We start from the raw sequence: 24,579 nt of genomic DNA, 5'->3' as shown, positions 1-24,579 counted from the left end.
GGATGGAAATTTAGCTCCCCCTCCTGGAGGAGAGAGTGGTAAAGAATTCGTGGTGATACGTTAAAACCACACAGTAATTAATATCTATTTGGGAAGGAGATGCTTTGAAGGTATGCAAATACTCTAGTTTGATGAATTCATTATTGGGTAAGTTGATTTTTCTGTGACTATAGGACAGAAGACATATTTAGGAGGGAGGTGTGGACACAGTTTGAGAGCTCGGAGGGTCCCTAGGACTTAAGACTTACATGTGGGAGCCAGAGAAGTCAACTTTTTTGACTATGACCGGTCACCCAGAAACTTGTTGCTATAGCTGGGTTTAGACCTGAATGTGGGGGAGCTGGCAAGGATGCCACAGAAGATGCCATGATGGTGGTTGGGCAAGTGGGGATGCAGGTTTTGGGGGAGAAAGGCGCCATTGGCTCTAGGGCCTAGTAGTGAATTCTTGGCCATTTTGTGTAGGAGAAGACCCAGGAACTCAAGCAGCTCTAAGAATTGAGACTGTCTCATCCCATGGCCCTTGCTGCTTGGCCCTGAAACTGACAGAGGGAAGGAGCGCCCCTTTGGCTTCTTTGAGGGCCTCACTCTCAGCTGCAGCAGGAGCCTGCCTCCCAGCCCACTCCCCCGCTGCGGATGGCTTCCTCCTTATACTGCAGCTTGACAGAGCCCAGTGTGCCAGTCCACTGACCGGTGGTCTGTTCTGGATCAACCTCCCCCACCCTGCTTCTCCCCAAATTTGAGGAGAATTAGCCTTGCTAACAGCAATAGACTGTGACAGGAAGGTGATATCCCAGCTTGGGGACCCTTGAGGCTTTTCCTTTTTATTTTGTTCCCCTCCACATTCCAGCTTTACAGTTGCAACACGGTTGCAGGAATTAGGGAGCCATTTGCTTATGTGGAACTGGGTTTGGATCAGCTGCAGGGTAACCCATAGGCTGGCTAGGGACTTGTTTGAATTACTTGTTGCTTTACGTGTGGAGCAGGAACTCACCGTGTATGCATGAAGTGAACTGTGTGCACTGTCTTTTCAGCATCTTCAGCCTGTCTTTGATTTGATTTTTTTTTTGTGTGTGTTTTTTTTGTCCGGGGCTGAGTTTGAACCCGCCACCTCCGGCATATGGGACCGGCGCCCTACTCCTTGAGCCACAGGCACCACCCTTTGATTTGATTTTGTTAATCTGAACTGGCTCCAGCTCCATCTTACCTCTTTCAAAAAACCTTCTTAGATTAACTTTACATCAACACAATTTTCATTGAACTGAGGTTCTATGTTGCCTGTAAATATGACCAAGTTGTTTCAAAAGTTAATATTCAGACTCGCTACCTAGGCTGTGAGCTCCTTGTCTTCCTAAGTCTATTGATTGATAGGCAGACTGAAAGATGAATAGGGAAGGTTGCTTTATTTTTATAAAAATCTCATATAGTTCCTACTGACTTGTAACTCCATTTATTTTTTGGAAGGGTTAAAGATCTGGATCACACTTCCCAGTAATCTAGAGTTATCCTGCCCATCCTTGTAGCTATATACGTGTGTGTGGGAGTAGTGGGTGCAGCGGAGAAAAGTGCCCATTACTCTAATCATATGACCATGACTGTGTATTTTAGCTTCTCCATTTCCCCAAATAAATTATTAGAAGGCAGGATTATCCTTCCTGAAAGGGTTCAGAGAATCCTCCTACCTACGTCAATGCCTCATGTCTAGCTGCTGCAGAGAAAGGCCTCCTGTGCTTGGAATAATTATACTACGGACAGGTATTTTCCATCTGTCAAGAAGGAGGAAAAGAACATTGTTTCTACCTGAGTCTTTCTGCTTCTTCTTTTTTTGCCTCCTTATTTGCATTCAGTAAGGAGGTGACACATTCTAGAACATAACCTCCTTTTTCATTCCAGGCATCTAATTGTTATTTCTGTGTTTGAGAAAGATAAAGGATTAGCGAGAATGCTTTGCATTAAGGTGCCATTTGTAAATGCTTTGTAATTATTTATGAAATTATCCCATATTTTATAGCATGGGGGATAATAAATTGATGTATTAAACATGCACAATCATTATTTTAACAATATTAAATGCACCTCTGTAGAATAATCATTTTATAGACACGAAGAAAGTGTTCAGAAGTAGCACCTTAATTTAAGATATTCCGGGATTCGTGACACTCACATCCATGACCTTTTTTCTTGAAGACAGATGGAGTTTCTTATCTGGCTGCAGTGTTTCTCTTTCTTGAAGTGAAAATGATTTTCTAAATTAAAAAATATATTATCGAGGTAATTTTGGCAATGTGATGAGGCAATGTGAGAAGAGATAAGGGGCAGAATATTCAGAGAACAGAGCAAATTGGACAAACCTTATCTTTTCTTGTCTCCATCCTCCCGTGCCCAGGGCACTGGAAGTGTCCCCATCTCCGAGTATCCTGCAGGGCTCTGGGAGGAGTTAAGAGCGATGGATGTGGGAGACGGTCACACTATTCTCCTTCAAAGCTAGGGCTTTGGGAAGGGGCAACCTCAAATTAGAAGATGCACTTTGCACAACAGGACGTCTCTGCAATGAGGGAGAGAATCCAGAGGAAGTTTAAAATTTAGCAAATTAGAAAAAAAATTAGCAAATTAGGTGTGGGAAGTAAGAAGAGAGAGGAAAAACCCGAATCCCAGCCTTTTACTTTTTTTTTATGGAGTTTAATTTTATTTATTTACTTTTTTTTAAATTAAATCATAGCTGTGTACAATAATGCAATCATGTGGTACAATGTGCTGGTTCCATGTACAGTCTGAAATATTTTCACCGAAGTGGTTAACGTAGCCTTTATGCTTCACAAAAGTAAAAGGCTGACCATCTACAAAAAACCAGCCTTTTACTTTTGTGAAGCTAGTTGGTGGATCAGAGATGAGCCCGAGTTCCCAGCAGGGCAGCGACACCTTCTTCTTTTGAGGGCGCCCTCTGCTGGTCAACATCGGAATTTCAACACCGTGCTTTCAACAAATCATCAGCGGGTGTATTCTTAATTTCCACCAGCAATGAAGCGCTAAGTCGTTGGCCCCGTGCTATGAGTTTTATGAGCATCAACATATTTTTCATTGGATGAGAAAACTGAGCCCGCATCAGATTAAGTGCAGGTGCAAACTCTTTACTACTGGGCTCTCTTGGAGCCAGCAGGTTGCAAAACAGACCTGATGGGGCCCCACTATCCATCTCCTCTAGCTCCAGGAATGAATGAAAATTCATTCTCCATTAAGAGACCATATTCCATGGTCTTCTTTGGAAGTGTGTCTTAGTGTCTAAATTAAATCCAGAAATATCTCGAGTCTTTCAGGGATAGACTGGGTCTTGCAAGTTGATATAATTATTCTAAGCAGGTAGCACTGACCTCTGTGGGGATGAGTGCCAGAAGCCACAGTGATTCTTCTTTTTTCTTCATACCTTGACCCAAACCCCAACAGGAAATCCTGTCGGCTCTATCTTCAAAATATGCCTTGAATCAGATTCGTTTTTATCCTCTCCACCATGACCATCTTGGTGTAAGGTATGTATCTTCCTTGCTTCTCTTTTCTCTCTCTCTCCCCACATTGTCTATTCTGAGCACTGCAGCAAGAGCGAGCCTCTTAGAAGATACATTGGATTGTGCTACCTCTCTCCAACTCATCCCAGGTAAAAACCAAATGGTCTTACAGTGGTCTAAAGAGTCCCCACAAAATTTGTCCTTGACCGGGTGTGGTGGCTCACGCCTGTAATTCTAGCACTCCAGAAGGCTGAGGCGGTGGATTGTTTGAGTTCATGAGTTTGAGACCAGCCTGAGCAAAAGTGAGACCCCATCTCTACTAAAAAAATAGAAAAACTGAGGCAAGAGGATCACTTGAGCCTGAGTTGGAAGTTGCTATGAGCTATGACACCATGGCTCTCTACCCATGGTGACAGCTTGAGACTCTGTCTTAAAAAAAAAAAAAAAATGGCTTCTGACTATATTTGCCACTTTACACCCCTTTGTTTATTCTTTGCACTCTCTGTTCCAAACCCACCAGCCTCCATGGGAATTCCCTGAATATTCAAGTAACTGCTCTGGCTCTGGAACTTCAGTGCTGGCTGAGATAACCTGATAACATGCTCCCTGTCCTCCCTGAAGCCTCTACTCAAACATCACTTCTCAGTGAGGCCTATCCTGACCACTCTATTTAAAACCACAAACCCCATCCTTCATTGCCTGTCTTCTTTCCAGATTATCATTTTCTCCACAGCACTTCACATTTTCTAGCACATCATATGACACATAATATGCTTATTTATTATTTTTATTGTTTGCTTCCTTCCACCGGAATGTAAGCTCCCTGAAGGAAAAGTCCTTGGATGGTTTATACCCTGCTTGCTTCCAAGCACCTGCAAGTGTCTGGAATTAGATAGGTACTTGACAAATCCTTGTTAAATGCACAAGTGATGGGTTGCCCCCATGTCCCCAGGTGATGGCAGGTGGGGTAACAAACCATCCTGGTTTTCTAAGTACAGACTAACTTGAGTTTAGCACTGACAGTTTAGCATCCTGGAAAACCCTTTAATCCATGGCAAACCAGGATGGTTGGTCATCTGAGTGACAGGCAAGAAGAGCACAGAGAAGGGATAGCTGTCCTCAGGAGCCAGCTAGGCCTTTCCCCACCCTGAGCGTCTGGAGGAGGCACCTATCTTTATCTACATCACCAAGGGATGGAGTAGGGGAGAGATACTGGCTCCATCTCAGAAAAAGCCTTTTGAGTTATTGAAATTGCAGCTTATTATCAAGAAGAAAGTGAGTTTCTATTTCCCTGTAAGTGGCACAGGAGTAGAAAAATGACAGTGTAATGATGTTCCAGTGGAACAATTATTTTCCTGAGATGGAGCAACATAAAGTATCACTCTGATTACACTCTGTCTCCTTACCCCACCCCCCTCTGGCCTATAAATCTTCTCTGACCTAGGACTGCTCTCTCTGGAGGCACTCACCGGCCAGGTCAGTCCTCATCTGCCCAACTGGCCCCTGCTTCTCCTCACTGGGATTTAGCTCCATTAATCCTGGCCGGGGCTGAGGGCAGAGGTGACAGGAGACTGCTGCAGAGGTAGAGAGGGCTGCTTGAAGGCTCAGGCAGTAGCCTCGGGCCAGACAGGAAGGGGCTGCAGGGAGCTGGGCAGTGGCTGCAGTGAAGAAATGGAGTGAGGAGCAGGGATCAGAAGGGATTTTCAAGTCAGCCTTGCTAGGATTGTTCGGGCAGGAAAGCAAGGAAGGATCAGTGAGAGCAGTGGTTCCCAGCCTTCCTAATGCCGTGACCCTTTCATACAGTTCCTTGTGTTGCTGTGACCCCCAACCATAACATTATTTTCCTTGCTACTTCATAACTGTCATTTTGCTACTGTTATGAATCATAATGTAAATATCAGATATGCAGGATGGTCTTAGGCAACCCCTGTGAAAGAGTCGTTCGACCCCCAAAGGGGTCCCGACCCACACATTGAGAACCGCTGAGTTAGAGGGTAACTCAGTGGTTCTAATGACTCTGAAAGAGCAAGGGACCTGAGAGGGACTCATCTGTGCTGCCCCTAAGGGAGTATGTGTGGAGACCTTTCTATTATTATTATTGTTATTGTTATTACTTTAATATCACTGTTCAGTCAGGTCATGTGATTCTTCAGTCTGCCTGGCTTAATCTCCAAAGGCTGCCACAACATGCTGCACACTGGGTGGCTTAACAATAGAAATTTATTCCTCTCAGTTCTGAAGACTGGGAGGTCCAAAGGTCAAGGTGCCAACCTATTTTGTTCCTGGGAGGGCTTTCTTCTTGCCTGGCAGACAAGCCGCTTTCTTGCCATGCCCTCAGGTGGTGGAGAGAGAGCTCTAGTATCTCCTGTCCTTCTTATAAGGGCACCAACCCTATGAGATTAGGGACCCATACTTATAATCTCATTCAACCCTTATCACTGCCTCATAGTCCTACTTCCTAATACATGCATTCTGGGAGAACACAAACCTTAGTCCATAACACTACATCTATAGACTGAATGTTTATTTACATCCCCTCCAAATTTGTATGTTGAAATCCTAAACTCCAATGAGAGCAGAGCCCTAATGAATGAGATTAGTGCCTTTATGAAAGAGGCCAGAGGGCTCCCTGTGAGGTTATAGTGAGCCAAGAAGTGGGCCCTCACTATACACCAAATCTGCTGGCATTCTGATCTTAGAATTCCCGGCTTCCAGACTGTGAGAAATAAATTCTGTTGTTTAAGCCATCTGGGTTAAGCATTCTGTTTAGGCAGACCCATGAGACTGACACAACTGCCTAACTGGAATTGTTCCTTCAGGGACTTCCTCTTGCCTGCTGGGCCCGAAATTTGGTTTGAGACCAGCTCCTTTTCAGCCCAAGGATTGCACCTTGTCCCCAGATATTTAAATCAGTGGGTCGAGGACTGTGGTCCTTCAACCAGCAGCATCAGCCGTGGACTGGGAATGTGTTGCAGATACAAATTCTTGTCCCCACCCCCGGCCTCCTGAATCAGCAATCCAAGTTTGAACAAATGGCTTCAGGTGATTTTGATGCAAGGTAGAGTTTAAGAACATGTGCTTGAATGAAAGAACACCTCCTCTGAGAATTTTTGCTTTGTTTTTAAGCTTTAGGATCAGAATGCTGATAAAAACACAGATTGCTAGGCCCCAGCTCCAGAGTTTTTAACTCAGGAGGCCTGGGTGAGGCTTAATGATGTTCATTTCCAACCAGTTACCAAGTGATGTGGGTACTGCTGGCCCTGGGGCCACTGCTTTAAGTGAGCTCTTTTGACATTTTCTCGAAAAGCTGTTCTTCTGGCCAGGCAGAGCCCTCACTATGGGTTCTGTTTCCTTTACCTGGACTTGGCTGACCCCTGATTCCTGAGGTGAGCTTGGGCGGTTGCTCGGTCCACCATTGTGTAGCCTTGGCAGTGGGGCATCTGCCACTGCCCGGCCAGAGCACGGCACAAGCACCTGCTGCCTCTCAATTCACTTCTAACTGGAGGAGGCAAATAGGCCCGCAGAACCCAGTGTCCCCAGATGTTTTGCCATCTCTATTTCTGGACCTAAGCACAACCCTTGTCGGGGCACTCAAGCCCAGCATCCGGTTTTGGCCCTGGTTGCTCACTGCTGGAGGAGCGTTGCCTTACCTGTGCTTTTACCTTCTCTCCGGTACCTGGGTTCTTCTTGGCACCCAGACCTCATCCATCACTGGTTCCTTACTCTACTTTCTGCTTCTGAACCTGGATGGTGTAGCCAGGGTGCTACAGGGCCCTGCAGATTGCCACACTTCAGTGATAGCCTCCTCCGTATTCCCCACATGTCTGAATGTGGCCTGCTGGGAGGCGATTCCCAGCCACCGTCTTGTCCACTGTGTTGTGTGACCTCCCTCCTAGGTGCACCCCAAGGGCCTGGGCCCCCACCTTCTCTAATTCTCTGCATACACCCTGCATCCGCTACCTGGTTAGCATCAGACTCACGTTTAGCCCCATCTCCCCCACTTAGCCTACCAATCCTGTTGCAGAACATCTTCAAGGCCAGGCCAGGCCACGTCTTGGGATATGACAGGTCTCAGATTATGATGCTGGCACTTAGAGACACTGCTTTGCAAAACTCCATGTTGCTTGGCCAATGAAGGACGGGCTGAGCTATTGGCCAGGCTGCCGAGTCCCTAGGATAAAGGACAGGTGGTGGGTTTTTTATTGCATTGTTATCAATTATAAGGGTCCTTTAGCAATTGCTGGCCTGAAATGAGGGGAATGAAGAAGCCTATGGTTTTTGTCCTAATTTGTTTGGTTTGGGGCTGGACCCCAAGCTCAGGAACCATAGTAATTAGCCCAGCTGCAGAATTGGGCAAATGTAGCACATGGCTGTCATTGCTCCAACGGGCTGGGCTGGCACCAGAGCCACTGGCTCTAACAAGGGCTTTTGTCGGCTCAGGGGACTGTGATTGCAGTGGCGGATGTGGAGGGGCCAAGGATTTGATTTCTCAGCCTCCCACTCCCTGCTCTCTCTCCTGCCCTTCTTGGCTTGAGGCACTGCCCCACTGGTGAGTCTAGGGCTGGGGTTTAGGGATGGAACAGTGGGATTAGGAGGGCAGAGGAACAGGAATGGTACAGGCCCTGAGTGGCTGGAGGTTCATTTGTTGGATAGGCTGGACTTTGGTGCTCTCTGGGCAGGGAAAAGCATCACAGACACACAAATGGAAGTTGCGCATAGGCCTGGAGCTCTGGGAAGAGAGGATCTGCAATTTGGCAAACCAACCAGAAAATTAAAAAGATGGCTCAACGTGCATGCTGAAGCTCTGCTTGGAAGTGGTAGAGTCAGAGAATTTAAGGACTCTAGGCCCAGTGAGAGGGGCTCTGTGTCAACCACTGACAGGAATGGGGCTGGAGGCCATCTTCCCACAGCTGGTGTCTCAGTTTCACATGGTGGTGAGTCTGCAAGACCCTTCAGTGTAGCCAGGGCTGTGGGAGATGCATGTGCTGGTATATGTCCCCTGGCTCTCGTGGGGGCTCCTGGGCTTCTGGGAAGCCTTCTCCACTTTGGGTCCCCTCTGTCCTGTCCCAGCCCTACTGGAGATGCCCCTTGCTCAGCTCAGCAGTGTTAGTGGTTAGTTAGCACCATCAGGCACTTGGCTTCTGTGTCCAGACTTGGTGACATTTGTCCAACTCTAGCTCTTTCCTTTTAGTTGTAGAAAGAAATAATGGCAGGAGGGATGCAGGGCAGACATCGGGAAGATACATGCACTCACAAAAGCAAGTGAGGACTGGAAACATGACTGAGGGCTGCCTCCATGGCCTATTCCAGAATTGTAACCAGAAATCTAAAGGGGTGGATCTGATAACTGCCCTCCCTGGAGGCTGGAGAGAAGGAGCCCACCCACCGGAGACTACACTAGGAGTTCTCTGAGTGGTCCCAAGGCCTGAATGCCGACCTTGTAGTTAGAGTCCTACCAGCTGCCATTTTTTTCCTTAGTGGAGACTGTCCTCGCTGCAGTGAGCCCAGAGGGTCAGCCCATGTAGTACCATGGGGAGCCAGAGCGCCAGTAGGAGGCAAACAGAGTGGGAGGGGACACTAGGCCTCTGCCTGTTTTAGGCTAAACTTCCCCCTCCTGTCCCGTGCAGAGATCTGTTAGATACCCTCCCTCTTCCTGTCAGCAGGACTAGGGGATGCTTCTCATATCCAATCTCAGAGAAAATAGCAGCCATGGGCTTTTTGTCATACCACTGCCACTTTCAAAGAGCCTGAATGGACAGAGGCCAGGAGGGGGGCCTGAGAGCAGGAGCAGGTGTGTGACACGCGGCCTGCGGCTCAGACTTACTGTGAGGAAGGCTGGGGGCGTTGTTCCTCAGGTTGCGTCCTCTGTAGATGGGCTGCAAGTCACGGGGACACAGACTCTGCCATGCTGGTAGAGGGAGCCTCAATATCTTTGGTCCAGATGACCTGCCGTCTCCCCTGTGAGCTTCATCACACTGATTCCATTCCTGCTACTGCCATAGTGAGCTCTGAGAGAACAGGAATGCTGTCAATTTTGTCTGTCGCATGTTCTGGCCCAGATTGCAGTGGAAACTCAGTTAAGCTGGTTAAGTGAATTGAAGGAGAAATCGTGGCTGTGCCCTGAGCTGGGTATGGTGGCTGCTGTGGGTTCTCCCACCTCATCTCTTTCTCTTCTCATGTCCCCTCCTTTCTCCACATCTTACTAACTGTCCCTTTTTTCTTTTTGCAGTTTGTTTCCTCTCCATAGAACTGGCCTGGTCCCTGGTTGTTCTTAACCATGCAGGTGTATGTATTTACAGCACACGTTGTCAACCAGGATCTCCCCAAAGTCCCAGTATGAGAGTACACAGTCAGGGTCACCCTGTGTGTTCCTTCCGTGGACTTCCCAGGATTCTGTCTCACACCCCTCCCTCCACTCAATGCTCCTTCTGGGAGCAGAGGGAGCACTGAGTCAGACTTCCCTATGGGGCGGGCCATGACAGGTCACTCTGACCATACATCACACACCCTGTTCTTCCCAGATTTGCTGATTCTTAAGCCACTGTGAGATACAGACTTTATTTTCTAATGTGACAGGCTCTATGTGTACTGCAGCTCTGCTCCTAGAAGATTTATCAATCAAGGCAGCCTTGTGAAAAAGTGCAGACAATTAGGGGTTAGTGCCTTTTATGTATAAGACTAATTTGCAGCACAGAAAATATAAGAGAAAATTTTTAAAAGGAAGCATTAGAATAGCTGGGCGTTGTGGCGGGCGCCTGTAGTCCCAGCTAGTCGGAAGGCTGAGGCAAGAGAATCGCTTAAGCCCAGGAGTTGGAGGTTGCTGTGAGCCGTGTGACGCCACGGCACTCTACCGAGGGCGATCAAGTGAGACTCTGTCTCTACAAAAAAAAAAAAAAAGGAAGCATTAGAGAGGGGAAGAGGGACAAATGTCAGGATTCCATCAGTGATTTGGTCAAAAAGACAACTTCTAGAGACTATCCAAGAATTGGTACATAGCTACCCTAGCCGACTACACCTTTCTACCTCAGTATCTGCTGCTGTACAAAATAATAACCCATGTGGATAATGGATGATCCAGAAATTCTGCAGGATTCTTATCCATCAAGAAGACGTTTGTTCCACACACTAGTGTGTAGCTAGTAAGGGCCCTTTAGATGAACCTGGCTTTCCCACCCATCCAGTCCCACCTTGGAACTCTAAAGCAACCCCCATATAGACGGTGGGCAGCCTTTAGGATGGTCCCCATGTTCTTTGTCCCATGGTATTCACTCGCCTGTGTAAACACTTCCCCTTTGGTGTGGGCTGGATGCATAGATTTGCTTCTGTTGAACAGAACACGACAGAAATGATGATGCATCACTTCCAAGATCAGGTCATAAAAGGACTGTGGCTTCCACCTGGAGTGCTTGATCTTGCTTTGTTTCCTTGTCACTTTCTGTTTCTTTCTCTCTCTCTCTTTCTCTAGTCTATCATGTTTGAGAACCCTCAGGAAGCTTGTGGAGGAGGCCCAGGTGATAAGAAATTAAGGCACATGAGTGAGCTGGGAAGCTAATTCTTCTCCTCCCTTCCTTCCCGCAGGGGGGCTTTAGAGGCAGCACAGCCCTGGCCTCCAGCCTGATTTCATTCTAACAAGAGCCTCTGAGCCAGAGGCATCCAGCTAGGACATGGCCAGATTCCTGATCCACAACTGTAAGAGTAAGCCACTAAGTTTTGGGATAATTCATTATGCAGCATTGGGCAACTGACATTCCCAGATATCACTGAGTCTTGCGCTCTGGAGTTCCTTCAGGCTCCTTCCCATGCACTGCTGCCCCTGCACCCTGTCCTCCTGCTTCCTGACAGCTCTGTCTTCTGGCCTCTTGCTTTGGTCCCTATCTTTATTTTTAGCTATGTTGATGAATGGTCAGTTCATGGCCTTGTTGTGTGGTTTTGACCTTGGCACAATGTTGAGGACCCCCAGACACCATGCTGGGGATCTATCTGCCTTCTGCCTTTACACTTCACAGGCTTGTGTAAGAAGGTACCTCCTAAACCTCACCCTGGCTGGGTTTGCCTCTCACCTGCCCCAGGTCAGACCCAGAAGCAGGAAAAGAAAACAAGCTGACTTACTAGGGCCAGAAAGCTTAAACAGACAACCCTGGCAAGATTCTCAGTAAAAGAAAGTTGAAGCAATCTTCTCACCAGGAGGAAATTCATCACATTGTGGCCCCTCTCCCCATTCTCTGAGTGCGCCTATAAGTCAGGACTTTCCTGTGTTTGTTAGCTAATGCAGGGCGAATTGTTGGCCCATTACTTTGTAAAAACAAGATGCTGTCTTCAGATGTTTCTCTTTCCTCCCTTTTCATTCCACTCCACCCTCACGTAAAAGCTTTCATGCTTTAAGTTCAGTAGGCATTCATTCCTTATTATCATTAGTTTTAGAATTTAGACATTGAAACGATTAGGTCTGGATTTCATTATGAGACTCTGGTGACTTAGAGTAAATATTCTCTGAACCTGAGAGAGTATTTGGCTATTTTGGCTCAATCTCCTGGTTTCATGATAGGTCGGGGCTTGGAGTAAATCGGAGGCCACCCCAAGGTTGGGCACAGAACTGGAATTCAATCTGTGTTCACGGGACTGCCAACAGGTACTGATGATTCGCATTTAATTCAATGTGTCTGCATGGGTTGAGGGGCGTCTAGCCAAGGCTGGGAATTGGACATGACATTCTTCATCTACTGTCACTAAGGAAATATTACACTAATAGATGAAAATGCTTGGTGACAAGAGACAAGTGCCTTTCATATAGGAGAGGCATAGTAATTTTGGGCTGAAATGATGAACAAAAGTGAAGCCCACTGTGGCTGCTCCACCCACTCACCCTGTATGATTTTGACTATGATCATACTTCAATCATCATCTGTGACCTGATAATTCCCAAAACATTATCACCAGATCATTATTTCTCTGGGGCTCTGGACCCATGCCTCTAGTGCCTTATTGGACATCTGACTTGAATGTCCCTAAGGAACTGAATGAAACTTCTTTGTGTCCAAAATTGAACTTACTTTCACCCACAGCTGCTCCTCATCCTCCCTCTCCCACCTTCTGGAATCCCCCCACTTTGCTCAAGCCAGAAAACTGGGGTCAGACATGGCTGCCACTTCTCTGTCACTCTCCACTTGTGATTAGTCACTGGATTTGGTTGTTTCTGTGTCTTGCCTTTCCCTGGAAGGGGCTGCTGCTGTCCGTCCCCACTGTTACTCTCATGTCTCTCCTGCATCACTCTTACCTGGCTGTTGGTTTTGAGGGTGGCCTGTGGCTCGTTCCTGCTCCACCCTCCTGCCAGAGGGATGGACACACAAAGCAGTTCTGCTGAGACCACTCTGCTAAAAACCATTCATGACTCTTCATCCCCCTTGGGGTAAACTGTGAGCCTGGCCTGCAAGGCCAGGTCTGATCACATCCTCCTTCCCCCAGCCTTTTTTTCATAAGACACCTTGAATTTTAGATTTCAGACCCAGTGAACTGCTTACAGTGATTCTTGTGTGCCTTGCCCACTGGATTTGCTTAGCTGGAACTCTCTTCCCCTTGACTTACCACTTGGCCTGAGTTTCTCCTCTTTGTTCTTCCAAACTCAATTTAGATGCCACCTCCTCTGAGAAGTCTTCCTGATCCCACACACCTGGGTTGGGTAGTCTCTGGTGTGCTTGCTTACACCATAAACTTGCTTTGCCTTTATGAATACCTTCAGGCCTTCTTGACACAAGGACATCTGTTGTATCCAGTGCCTAAAACAGTGAGTGCCTGACCCAGAGGAGGAAACTATCAGTAACCAGCGAACAAAGGAATGTAGAAAGTCTACCGAGGGCAAATTTTCTAGCTTCTATGTACCACTGTGTAGTAAACTCCCCACCTATCCAACCCATTCAGCAAGGACAGTGGGCTGGTGTAGTAGAGTGAGCACTGTGCTTAGGGTCCTGAGGTCACAGGTTTGAATCCCAACTCTGCCTCTTATGAGAAGCCTGAGTTTGCTCATCTGTGAAGCAGAATCCTAACACATGTCATCAGGGCTGGTGTGTGGCATACACAAGGCTGTGTGTGCTAACATGCCAACCTCAGTGAATTGCGGGATGGGATGGAGTTGTCCCCTTTGCTCCTGCAGAAACCTGTACTCAGGGCAATGAACTTGTGCTTTCAAGAGCAGGGCTGACAGAGCAGACTTGATAAGGCCCCTGGTTGTGGGATATAATAATAATAGTCTCATTTATTAATATAAAGGCCCGCTAATAGAGGCAGCACTTTTAATTAGCCAACATGGCCACGATATTAATTTTTATCCAGAGTTATTTAAGTCCAGGAGCCTTCTTCCCCTCTTCTGTTAGCACTTAGCTGGAGGGCGATTGAGAACATTTGTAATTGGATTTCGGTGTAGGACTTAATTATATGGAGACAATAAAGGCCCCTGAAATGCAGCAGGTTCTACCCAGCTAACTATTATTTTCCAGAGACACGCTCAGACCAATGAATGCACAGATTTATCTAAATTATAATTTTTAAACTTAACAAAGCTTCACTTCCCCCTCCCCTGCAGGCCGGAGAGGAGTGTGCCAGAGCACAGATTTGCAGGGAGGAGGGCACCAGGGCTGAGTACTTCATTCCTGTAATCAAGTCTTTCACTCCATGGGCCACTGAGCGGCTTCCCCAGGCCTCTTGGGATCTCGGAAGTATATTTTCTTCCCTTGGCCAAATGGCTCATTAATAGAATTGACTTATTTATATCTCACCCAGAAAAATCCCAAAGTGATACAGCAACAGGGAGATATCGGGCCAATTAGTTGTTGGGCTTGTTGTCGTGGGGGAAATCTAGTTATTAATTTACTGCCCTTCACCAGTGGCAGAATCGATTCAGAGGAAACCAGAAGGAAGATGGAGAAAAGCCACATGTTTCAGACCATCTGAGAAAACTCAGAGACAAGATGGAACCATTTATAACTTCAGCAAAGCAGTCTAATCTTAGGAGAGCAAAGAGCCTGAGGCCTGCTCTGTGTCAGCCAGGTGTGGTGCAGACACCGAGCTTCGCCAGGCACCTGTGCTGAGTCCATTTATGTAATACTTGATTGGGCTCTCACAACCACCCTGTGAAGTGGGCTTATGTCACCCGCTTCACAGAACAGGAAACTTGTGTAACCACTCAACAAATCAGTATTTGTGGACTCCTCTATGATAAGCTAGGCCTTGGAGATGCAATGCTGGGAAACACATGCACAGAACCTGCCCTCATGAAGCAAAGAAGAGACTTTCCCAGGATCCTCAGCCAGCATTTGTACTTGGCATGGCTAAGATGGGAAACCAAGTAGGTTTGGCCAATGCCAAAGTCTGGGGAATTGCTTTTTTGAGGGTGGTGTGACCTCTTACAAAGTGCATGCGTTGCACACGCCATCCACCCTCCAAACTGATCAACCTTAGGGGAGAAAAAGAGGTCACCAATTCAGTTTAGGACCTAGGAGAGGAGAGTCCACTGAGATGGGGGGATGGAAAGGACTTTTTGCTATTCTGCGCAAGTAATTGTGGAAGATGAGGAGTTGATGAGTACAGTATTTTTCTTCAAAGAAAATTTATAATTGTCATTATTATGTTTATAGAAACTTGGGGGTGGGTGGAGGAGGAAATGGATTAAATAAGCAATAAAATAAAATTCTCCCATAATCCCATTGCCCTATTCCCATCGCATATTATGAACAGTTTTCCAAATGATTAAAAATTCTCTGTAGATACAATTTTCAATGAGAGTATAATATCCTGTATTGTGGCTATACTATAATTTATTTAACTTTCCCATATTAGCAGATATTTAATTTTTTTCTATTATTATAGATAAAAGGTATGTACCTATATTTTTATCCTTATTCTAACTTGCTCAAAAATTAAGTAAAATTATTATAATAAAGAGAATGACTATTTCAAAGGTTTTTGAGACTTATATGTATGCTAGAAATATTGCATAAATTTCTATCATGCCAACAGTGTGTGAGAAGGTCCCATCATCGTGCCATAGCTTTCTTCATGAATACTCTGTATGAACTTTTATGAGTATTTTCCAATTTGATAGAGCAAAAATTATATTTCATTATTGTGTTTTCTTCACATACATTGATTGCTAGTGAGCTTCAACATTTCTTTGTGCGTTTAAGCAATCATTTCTATTTCTTCTGCAAATAGCCTATTCTTGTTCTTTGCACATTTTTCTTTTGAGTTTAGTGGAGGTTTTATGTGTATAAATGCTATTTTGTCTTCTAAGAACATTAACTTTTTGATGTTTTTGCTGCAGACATTTTTCTCAGGTTGATTTTGCTGTTTATTTTCAGGGATGATTTTATGGAGATGGTTTGAATTTTTATGTAGCCAAATGTATCTGTTTTTTCTCTGTGATTTCTTTTATGCTTAGAAATTTCATCTCCACACTGAGATAGAGACACTAATATTTTATCTAAGTATTTTATGGTTTCATTTGTTTACATTTACCTCTTAATTCATCTGAAATTTATTTTGTTTTATGTTGCATGTTGAGAATTTAAATTGTTTTTCCCCCAAATAGTTAACCATTTATCCTTACATCATTTATTAAAGAATGTTTTCTTTCCCCCACTGACTTAGATGCTACTTTTATCACATGATAATTTCTTGATACACAGTATACCCATTCTAAGCTGTCTTTTTCTGTTCATTTATTTCTTCTAGTATAATCACACTATTTTAAATATTTTATCTTTATACATTCATGTATTTTAAAATATGACATATTTGTATATGAAATTTAGCATTTTGATATCTGGTAGAACAAGACCTCCACAATTATTTTGTTTTTTAGAAAAAAAGGCTATACTTGCTTATGTATTTTCCAAATAAATTATAGAATCATGCTGTCCAGAAAAAAAATAAAGCAATCCCATTTGGGATTTTGTAAAGAATTCGATTTAACATATATGCTAATTCATGAAGCATTTGCATTTTTTTTTTAATTGAGACAGAGTCTCACTTTTTTGCCCTCTATAGAGTGCTGTTACATCACAGCTCATAGCAACCTCAAACTCTTGAAAGGGTTGACGCAATTCTCTTGCCTTAGCCTCCCTAGTAGCTGAGACTATGGGGTGCCTGCCACAGCTCTGGCTATTTGTTTGTTTGTTTGTTTTTAGCAGGCCTGGCCAGGTTTGAACCCACCAGCCCTGGTGTACGTGGCCGGTGCCCTAACCACTGAGCACGGACACCGAGCTCGCATTTGCATCTTTATACAATTCAGTCTTACCATTCAGGAAAATGGCATGTTATGTTTCTTCCCCCTTTATGTGGTTTTTGCAGCTTTAATTCTTTGATCTAAATGGAATTTTAGTGTATCTCATGAGATGAGAATCAAAATGAATTCCTTTCCAATAGCCATGTTTCCCATATCTCTTTTTTGGTGTAACTCATACCTTCTCCAATGATTTATAATGCTTCTTTTAACATTTAATATATACCATATATGTAGAGAGTAGAGTTTGTGTCTGGGCCATCTATATAATCCCATTGACCTGCCTATTCTTGTGCTAATGCCATAGTCTGTCTTTCTTTCTTTCTTTCTTTCTTTCTTTCTTTCTTTCTTTCTTTCTTTCTTTCTTTCTTTCTTTCTTTCTTTCTTTCTTTCTCTCTCTCTCTCTCTCTCTCTCTCTCTTTCATTCTTTCTTTCTTTCTTATTAAATCATAGCTGTGTACATTAATTCAATCATGGGGCACCATGCACTGGTTTTATATACAATTTGAAATATTTTCATCAAACTGGTTAACATAGCCTTCCTAATGCCATAGTATTTCAATTACTGAACGGTCTTTCCCAGCACTGGTTGGAAATGCCACCTGGTCCAGATGGCTCTTGGTGTCACTGTTCACTTTCTGCCAAACCAGGATTCATTTCCTCAATGCAGAGTCAGCTCCTGCATCAAAGCCTCTAGTCAGAGGCTTCTTAGTGGCTCGAGGGACTTTGATGGAGCAATTTGAGGGTTAGGGCTTTAGTTCAGAAGTACCTGGGCTGGTGCAGACTGAGTTCTGATCCCCGCCACTGCCCTCCTCTGAGTTCCACACAGACAGACGCTGGTGGAGAGGGTGTTCCTGACTCCATACTCTTCAGAGAAGAATGAGGAGCTGGATGGAGCATTTCAGGGAGATGGTACAAGATGACAACGATATACTAAAAATCCTTCCGTTTCTCAAGTGCCTGGCCTGTAGTGAGGGCTTTACATGCCTCAGTGCTAATGTTTACCATAACTGCCTAAGCTAATACTAATCACATTTTTTTACATGTTAGTAGACGGGCTAGGAGTAGGGAGGAAACTTACAATCACCCAGCTGCAAATGGCAGAGCCTACTTCTCACCCCAGTTTTGTCCAATTTTAAAATCCACGATTATTACTTCTGGGCCATGCATGCTTGAGTCAGCTAGAACTATGGACTATAGAACTATAGACCACAGGACTATGAGGCAATACTCTGCTGACTGGGCAGTGGCTCTTCTGTGGAAAATGGTTTGGGCTCCTGGAGGTTTGAGTAATGTGCAAGTCCAGAATCTGGTGATGTGAGGACCAGCTGGGCTTCTTCTGGAGAGAGGGAGGGTTTGGGCTTTCCAAGAAAGGCCTGAAGAGACCCCTCTTTAGGATTCATGTCCAGCCCAACTTTGAACCTGCAGAGTATGGAGCTGCATTCTGCCTCCTGGACTTCTACCTCTCATTCTGAATACCCAGCAGGGCAAACTTGACTGCACTTTATAGGTTTTCTGGGGTCCCACCTGAGCCCTGAGGCTGTCCCTTTTCTTACTTACAGGACCTCTGACTCATCTGTCTCATCTTTCCATCTGTATGAGCTGAATCATCCTTCAACCTGCTCGTGGAGTAGGCTAATGCAGTCTCATGTTGCTGTTTTGCGCTGGCAGAGTCTGTGAACTGTTGGGCTTGCCATAATTATCTCACCACCTTGCTCTATTTCTGTCTCAGTTCACAGAAGCCTCAAAGTGGCACAGGTGCAGGAGGCAAGGATTACTGGGGCAGGATGGAGCTTTGAGCTCTAAGACACTAATGCCAGTTTGACCTTTGGCACTTCTTTCCCCTACCCCTGCCTAATAGGGAGAGTGGTAGATTTCAGAGCCAGGTGGGCCCATGGGTCCCTCTAGTGTTCCTGGGAACCTTGGGGTGCTCTGAGGCACTCAGGGCCCAACAGAGGGGGGAGTGTGTGTGTGTGTGTAGAGGGGTGCAGCCTGGTGCAGGAAGGGAAGCTGCAGTGAGCTGACCTTGACTTCTCCTCTGTCTCCACCAGAGCAACTCTGCTTGGATCTGGATTCTGTATGATTCTTTCTTGATAGAAAGTTGCAAACTACTGATCTTTCCTAAGACCCTTCAATTTACAAAGGAGAAAGCTGAAATTAACCAAAGAGAAAGGCTTTGTCAAGACCACCCAAGTGGTTTAGTGGTGGATTAGGGCCCACAGGCAGGGACAGATTCCTGAGGCCATTGACAGTAGCAAGAGCCTCCTGAGAGTCCTGTGCTTTTCTTGTTTTTTTTTTTTTTTGTTTGTTTTGTAGAGACAGAGTCTCACTGTACCACCCTCGGGTAGAGTGCCGTGGCGTCACATGGCTCACGGCAACCTCTAACTCTTGGGCTTACGCGATTCTCTTGCCTCAGCCTCCCGAGCAGCTGGGACTACAGGCGCCCGCCACAACGCCCGGCTATTTTTCTGTTGCAGTTTGGCCGGGGCTGGGTCCGAACCCGCCACCCTCGGCATATGGGGCCGGCGCCCTACTCACTGACCCACAGGCGTGCTTTTCTGCCTCTTGCCCGGGGCCCAGGACGCTTGAGTGCCACGATTTCTGAGTGGGTCTGAGCAGCGAGGGCCATCTACCCCTTCTGCTCTGAGCGCTGTGTGCTGGAACAGGTGAGGGTCCTTCCCTGAGCCTAGAGAGCAATGGGCCTTTCTCCGCCGACACTGAATCCACAGCTTGTGAAGATCTGGGATCAAATTCCAAGAATGTCACTCAACTCTGTATGATTTGTCATACACGTGTAGTTCTCTAAGCTTCAGTTTTCTTATCTCCAAAATGGTAGTAAAGAATATTTGCTTCTTTGTGCTTTCATGGGAGTCACTCAGATCCTGTCTGTGAAGTGCTAACAGCAATGCCAGCAGCACACTGAGTGCACTGCGGACGTACTATATCATCCCTGCCAGGTGAACGTCAAGGCCAGAGAGGCTCACAAGATTAAGAGGTCAGGTCCTGGGCCTTTCCCAGTGTTTAGCACAGAGAAGAACATATAAATGGCTCTCTGAAGACTTAATGAAATAAATAAATGAACAGGGATACTCCTGAAGGTTGAAGAAAACCTTAGGACCCTGGCATTTGGAGGGAATGGTTGAGAGGAGTGGCAATGTGTATTTCCATTTTCTCTCAGAATTCTTACCCTTCTAACAGGTAAATGGAGTTGAGCTGAAAACCCAGAGCTGCCTCAAATGTGGAGGAGGATGAGGTGGGTTCTGGTAGCCCCCCCAACTCAGAGTTCACTGTCTGAGACTCACCTCTGATAGGAACCTGTGACCTTTACTGAGTCACAGGGTCACTGAGGGTCAGTCCCAGGTACTGGTGGAGTCAGGCATCGTCAGGATCATCAGGGGCTCCCTTCTTATCCTCCAGTATCCAACGCTGCAGGATCTTCTCCCCAGGGACTGGGGTTGCTCTGGAATGCTGCAGCGTGGTAGAGAAAGGCCATAATGATTGTGGCAAAAGGAGAATTGCACATGAGCTTCTCTGCAACATGTCACAGAAATTTGGGGCACCTGTGATGGCAATCAGGAACTGTGAAATGAAGCCACGTAAAGATGGGAGGCCAAAGAGACCTGAAGCTGGGGAGATGGACTGGGAAGATTGGGAGACTGCACAATTCTTGGAGATTAAATAACCAACCATATGTTTTTCTTTTTTTCTTTTTTTTTTTTTTTTTACCAGTTTCTGGTGTGTGCTTCTTGGGTGTGGCTCTTATACAGAAGCTAGGATAATACAGATATTAAGGGGTTCAGGAGAAAGACCAGATGGGAAATGGCTTCCAGGTCTTCCCACTCCCTTTTATTCCCCAGGATGAGTCTGAGAGTTACCCACTTCCCTGATCTGGAAGCCAGAACACTCCCTGCCCCTCAAAGGCCCTCCATCCCCCTTGATGTCTGTTCTTTTTCTTCTTTGGTTAGCCAGTAAAAGCTGGAATCTTTCAAAAGCATTTTCTACTGAGAGACTAAAAGTGAAAGAAACTAGATTAAGACGGCTTCAAAGTGGGTGGATTAACGGGTCACATGGACTTAGCTTTAGTTTCAGTGTTTGATGAACAGATTGACATGTCTTTTCCTCACTGTGCTGGTTAATTGCATGTGTCACCCTAACTAGGCTATCTTGCCCAGATGCTTGTTCAAACACCAATCTAGATGTTGCTGTGAAGGTATATTTTAGGTATGATTCACACTTACAATTAGTAGACATTGAGTAAAGCATCCTATATAGTGTGAGTGGGCCTTACCCAACATTTGGAGGCCTTAAGAGGAATGACTAAAGTTTCCCCAAAGAAGAAGAAATTCTGTCTCTAGTCTCCAGGTTCCAACATTGGCTCTTGCTGGAATTTTTGGGAAGCCAGCCTGGCCTACAGATTACAGACGTACCAGCCCCCACAATTTTGTGAGCCAATTTCTTAACATCTTTCCCTCTGTCCACCCGTACATATATTTTATTGATTTCTTTGGGTTTGTTTCTCTGGAAAATATACTCATCTCCAACCGGCTGGGGATGGAGGTGCCCTGACTCCTCCCTGAGGGGAGACAGGCGAGTGCTCCTCCTAGGTCTGGAAAGTGTGCTGTTCCCTTCCCTGCTGTGCTTCCCTGGCTTTTTAATGGGACTGGGCCCTTCTGGGATCTATGCCTTCTACCTCCATCCTATTTGTATCTCTCTGTTGCCCTCATCCCAGAGCTGTGAGCTACACCTGCCTCCCATGATTCTCTGAGTGAAGGAACATTTTTCCTACTAGGCCCCAAACACGTTTTGGATGAGCCTTGACGTGACTTTTAGGAGGCTGTTGATTGACTTTGTAGCCAACTGGGCCCTTCTGTGGCCCTGGCACATGGAAATATGGCTCGATCCACTTCTCTTTGCTACTTTCCATTTACCTATAGCATGTTTATTGGCTGGTTCAGATCTAGTTCTAACATTGGGTGAAACATTGATTTGTCTCCTCATTTTCTAGGTCAGCATACAAGCCTAGTGTCCTATGGAATTAACTCTCAGGCACCAACTTTGATTTTTGAAATGTATGTGTTTTAGGCCAGGCGTGTTCACTCATGCCCGTAAACCTACCAGTCTGGGAGGCTGAGTTGGGTGGATTGCATGAGCTTAGGTGTTTGATACCAGCCTAAGCAAGACTGAGATCCCATCTCTACTAAAAATGGAAAAACTAACTGGGCATCATGGTGGGCGCCTGTAGTCTCAGCTACTTAGGAGGCTGAGGCAGGAGGATCACTTGAACTCAAAGAGTTTGAAGTTGCTGTGAGCTATGATGCCACAACACTCTACCCAGGGTGACAGGATAAGACTGAAGAAAGGAAGGAAGGAAGGAAGGGGGAAGGAGGAAGGAAGGAAGCAAGATGTGTATGTATTAATTCAGCTTCTTCCCATGGTCAGATAGAGGACTTCATCTCTTCCTGCCTATAGGTCCTACCAGACTGCCTTTAAAAGAAGGATTTTATAAAAGAAGGATTCTTTCTCTTGTTCATTTACCTATTGTAATACTTATTGAATCCATTACTTACATTATCATACTTAAACCCTACATACTACTTGATACATACTACTATCCTCATTTGATAGATTTGAAAATTAGTGCACAGAGAGGTTATGTAACTTGTCCCAGACCACAGAGCTTGAGGATGGAATCAACCCAAGATAATATGAATCTAAGGCTATGCTCTTAGCCAAGGATACATGAAACTTAGCAATTAGAAGGAGTAGGGGGTGAAGAATAAAGATAAATGAGGCAGACACAGAAAGTGAAGCCAGGAAGAGGGTGAACATCATAATACCAAGTAGAAAGTGTTGCACATGTGCTCTTGGTGGGCCACATATTTGGCTCTAATCTTCCAGCTGCCAATGCAGAACAGGTGGGAGCCTCTGTGTCGCTCAGCTCACTTGCCGAGTAGAGATGTTTGACAAATCACAGTGTCACCGTGATCAAGCACAGATTACCAGCAACACCCACCTCCCTAAATTTTCTTCAGTGGTGAATCACGCAGGTTGTAATCTCAAATTGAGGATCTCAGATCTCTGAGAGTCCTACTGATGCAGTCTGGCAAAATTATTTTGAACTTGTGGTAAAAATGATATATAATTCCTACTAAGGAGAGGGATGAGTTTTTCTCTCATAGAACAGCGATTCTCAACCTGTGGGTTGCGATCCCTTTGTAACAATGAACATAAATCCTGCATATCAGATATTTACATTAACAATTCATAACAGTAGCAAAATTACAGTTATGAAGTGGCAACGAAAATAATTTTATGGTTGGGGGTTGCCACAATATGAGGAACTGTATTAAAGGGTCGCGGCATTAGGAAGGTTGAGAACCACTGTCATAGAATAATGATTTGGTGTTGACGTTAGATTGTAAACTCTGGGAAAGCTATAACTTTAGGACTTAGATTTTTCCACCTTTATGTGCCTAACAGTGCCTAGTCTGGTGTCATGCTCACAGCAAGTGAAGAATAAAGTTGATTGTTTTGAACAAATATGAATATTAATGAATGCTGAAGAGTATTAACATAGCCTCTATTTGATACAAGATGAAGGATCCATTTCTGGGGAGGACTTTCAAGTATTAAATAGTTCTAGAGCTAATGAAAGAGAGTATCATGCCCTGGAAAAAGCATACAGTCTGGAAAAACACAATTGAATTCAAATGAGGGGAGAGGGAAGAAGGGAAAATGATCAGTAAGCTCTCACCTAAGGTGCACAATGTCAGGGTATACAGCACACTCCCTGGGTGAAGAGCTCAACTACAACTTGAACTTTACATAAGAAGTGCAAACAATGTAACCTAAACATTTGTACCCTCGTATTAATCTGAAATAAATAGATAAATAAAAAGTAAAAACAAACAAACAAAAAGCACTGGGAGGCTCACTGTGGCTCAGTGAGTAGGGCGCTGGCTTCATATACCGAGGGTGGCGAACCTGGCCCTGGCCAAACTGCAAAAAATTAGCCAGCTGTTGTGCTGGGTGCCTGTAGTCCCAGCTACCTGGGAGGCTGAGGCAAGAGAATCGCCTAAGCCCAAGAGCTGGAGTTTGCTGTGAGCTGTGACGTCACAGCACTCTACTGAGGGCTATAGAGTGAGACTCTGCCCCTGAAAAAAAAAAAAAAAAAAAAAAGCACACAGTCTGAACTTTGTAATCAGACCTCTGTAGTTCAACCACCAAGTAATTGTGTGGCCTTAAGAAAATCTCTTAGCCTCTCTGAACCTCACACTAGAAAACTGGAACACTTCCATCATAATGACATTGAGAACTCTACCAGAAAAGATATTCCAGTACCTGGAATTTGGCAGGTGCCTCACAAGTTCCATTCATTTGATCATTCATTTTATCAGAATATATGGGCATGTACTATGGGCCATGGACAGTGTTCTATCCCAGAAATGCAACAGTGAACAAGACAGACCAGGGACCAAGCAGCGTCCCCCGTCTCCCTCCTCCCCCTTGGAGAATGGTAGTTTGGGCAGTAGGTATTTAATTATAGGGTGAGGGTACCCTGAGTCCAAGTTGCTGAAGGGAGAGACGGGAAAGAGCAAGAAGATTGGGGAAAACTCACTGTATAAAGATTCCAGACAGAGCACTGGCCTCCTCTGCCCAAGTTTCCCTGCACCCCAGCCTGTGGGGAGGCAGGGGCCCAGAGAGGCAGTCACTGAAGCAGGTCTCATCTAGCTGCGCATCCTTCACTAGAGCTCACTGCTGGTCCTATTGGTTTTGCTGCGAAAGAACGCATTTTTCACTGGTACAATA

This window comes from Nycticebus coucang, chromosome 10 (assembly GCF_027406575.1).
Source record: "Nycticebus coucang isolate mNycCou1 chromosome 10, mNycCou1.pri, whole genome shotgun sequence".
Lineage (NCBI taxonomy): Eukaryota > Metazoa > Chordata > Mammalia > Primates > Lorisidae > Nycticebus > Nycticebus coucang.
This window is presented reverse-complemented; position numbering follows the sequence as displayed.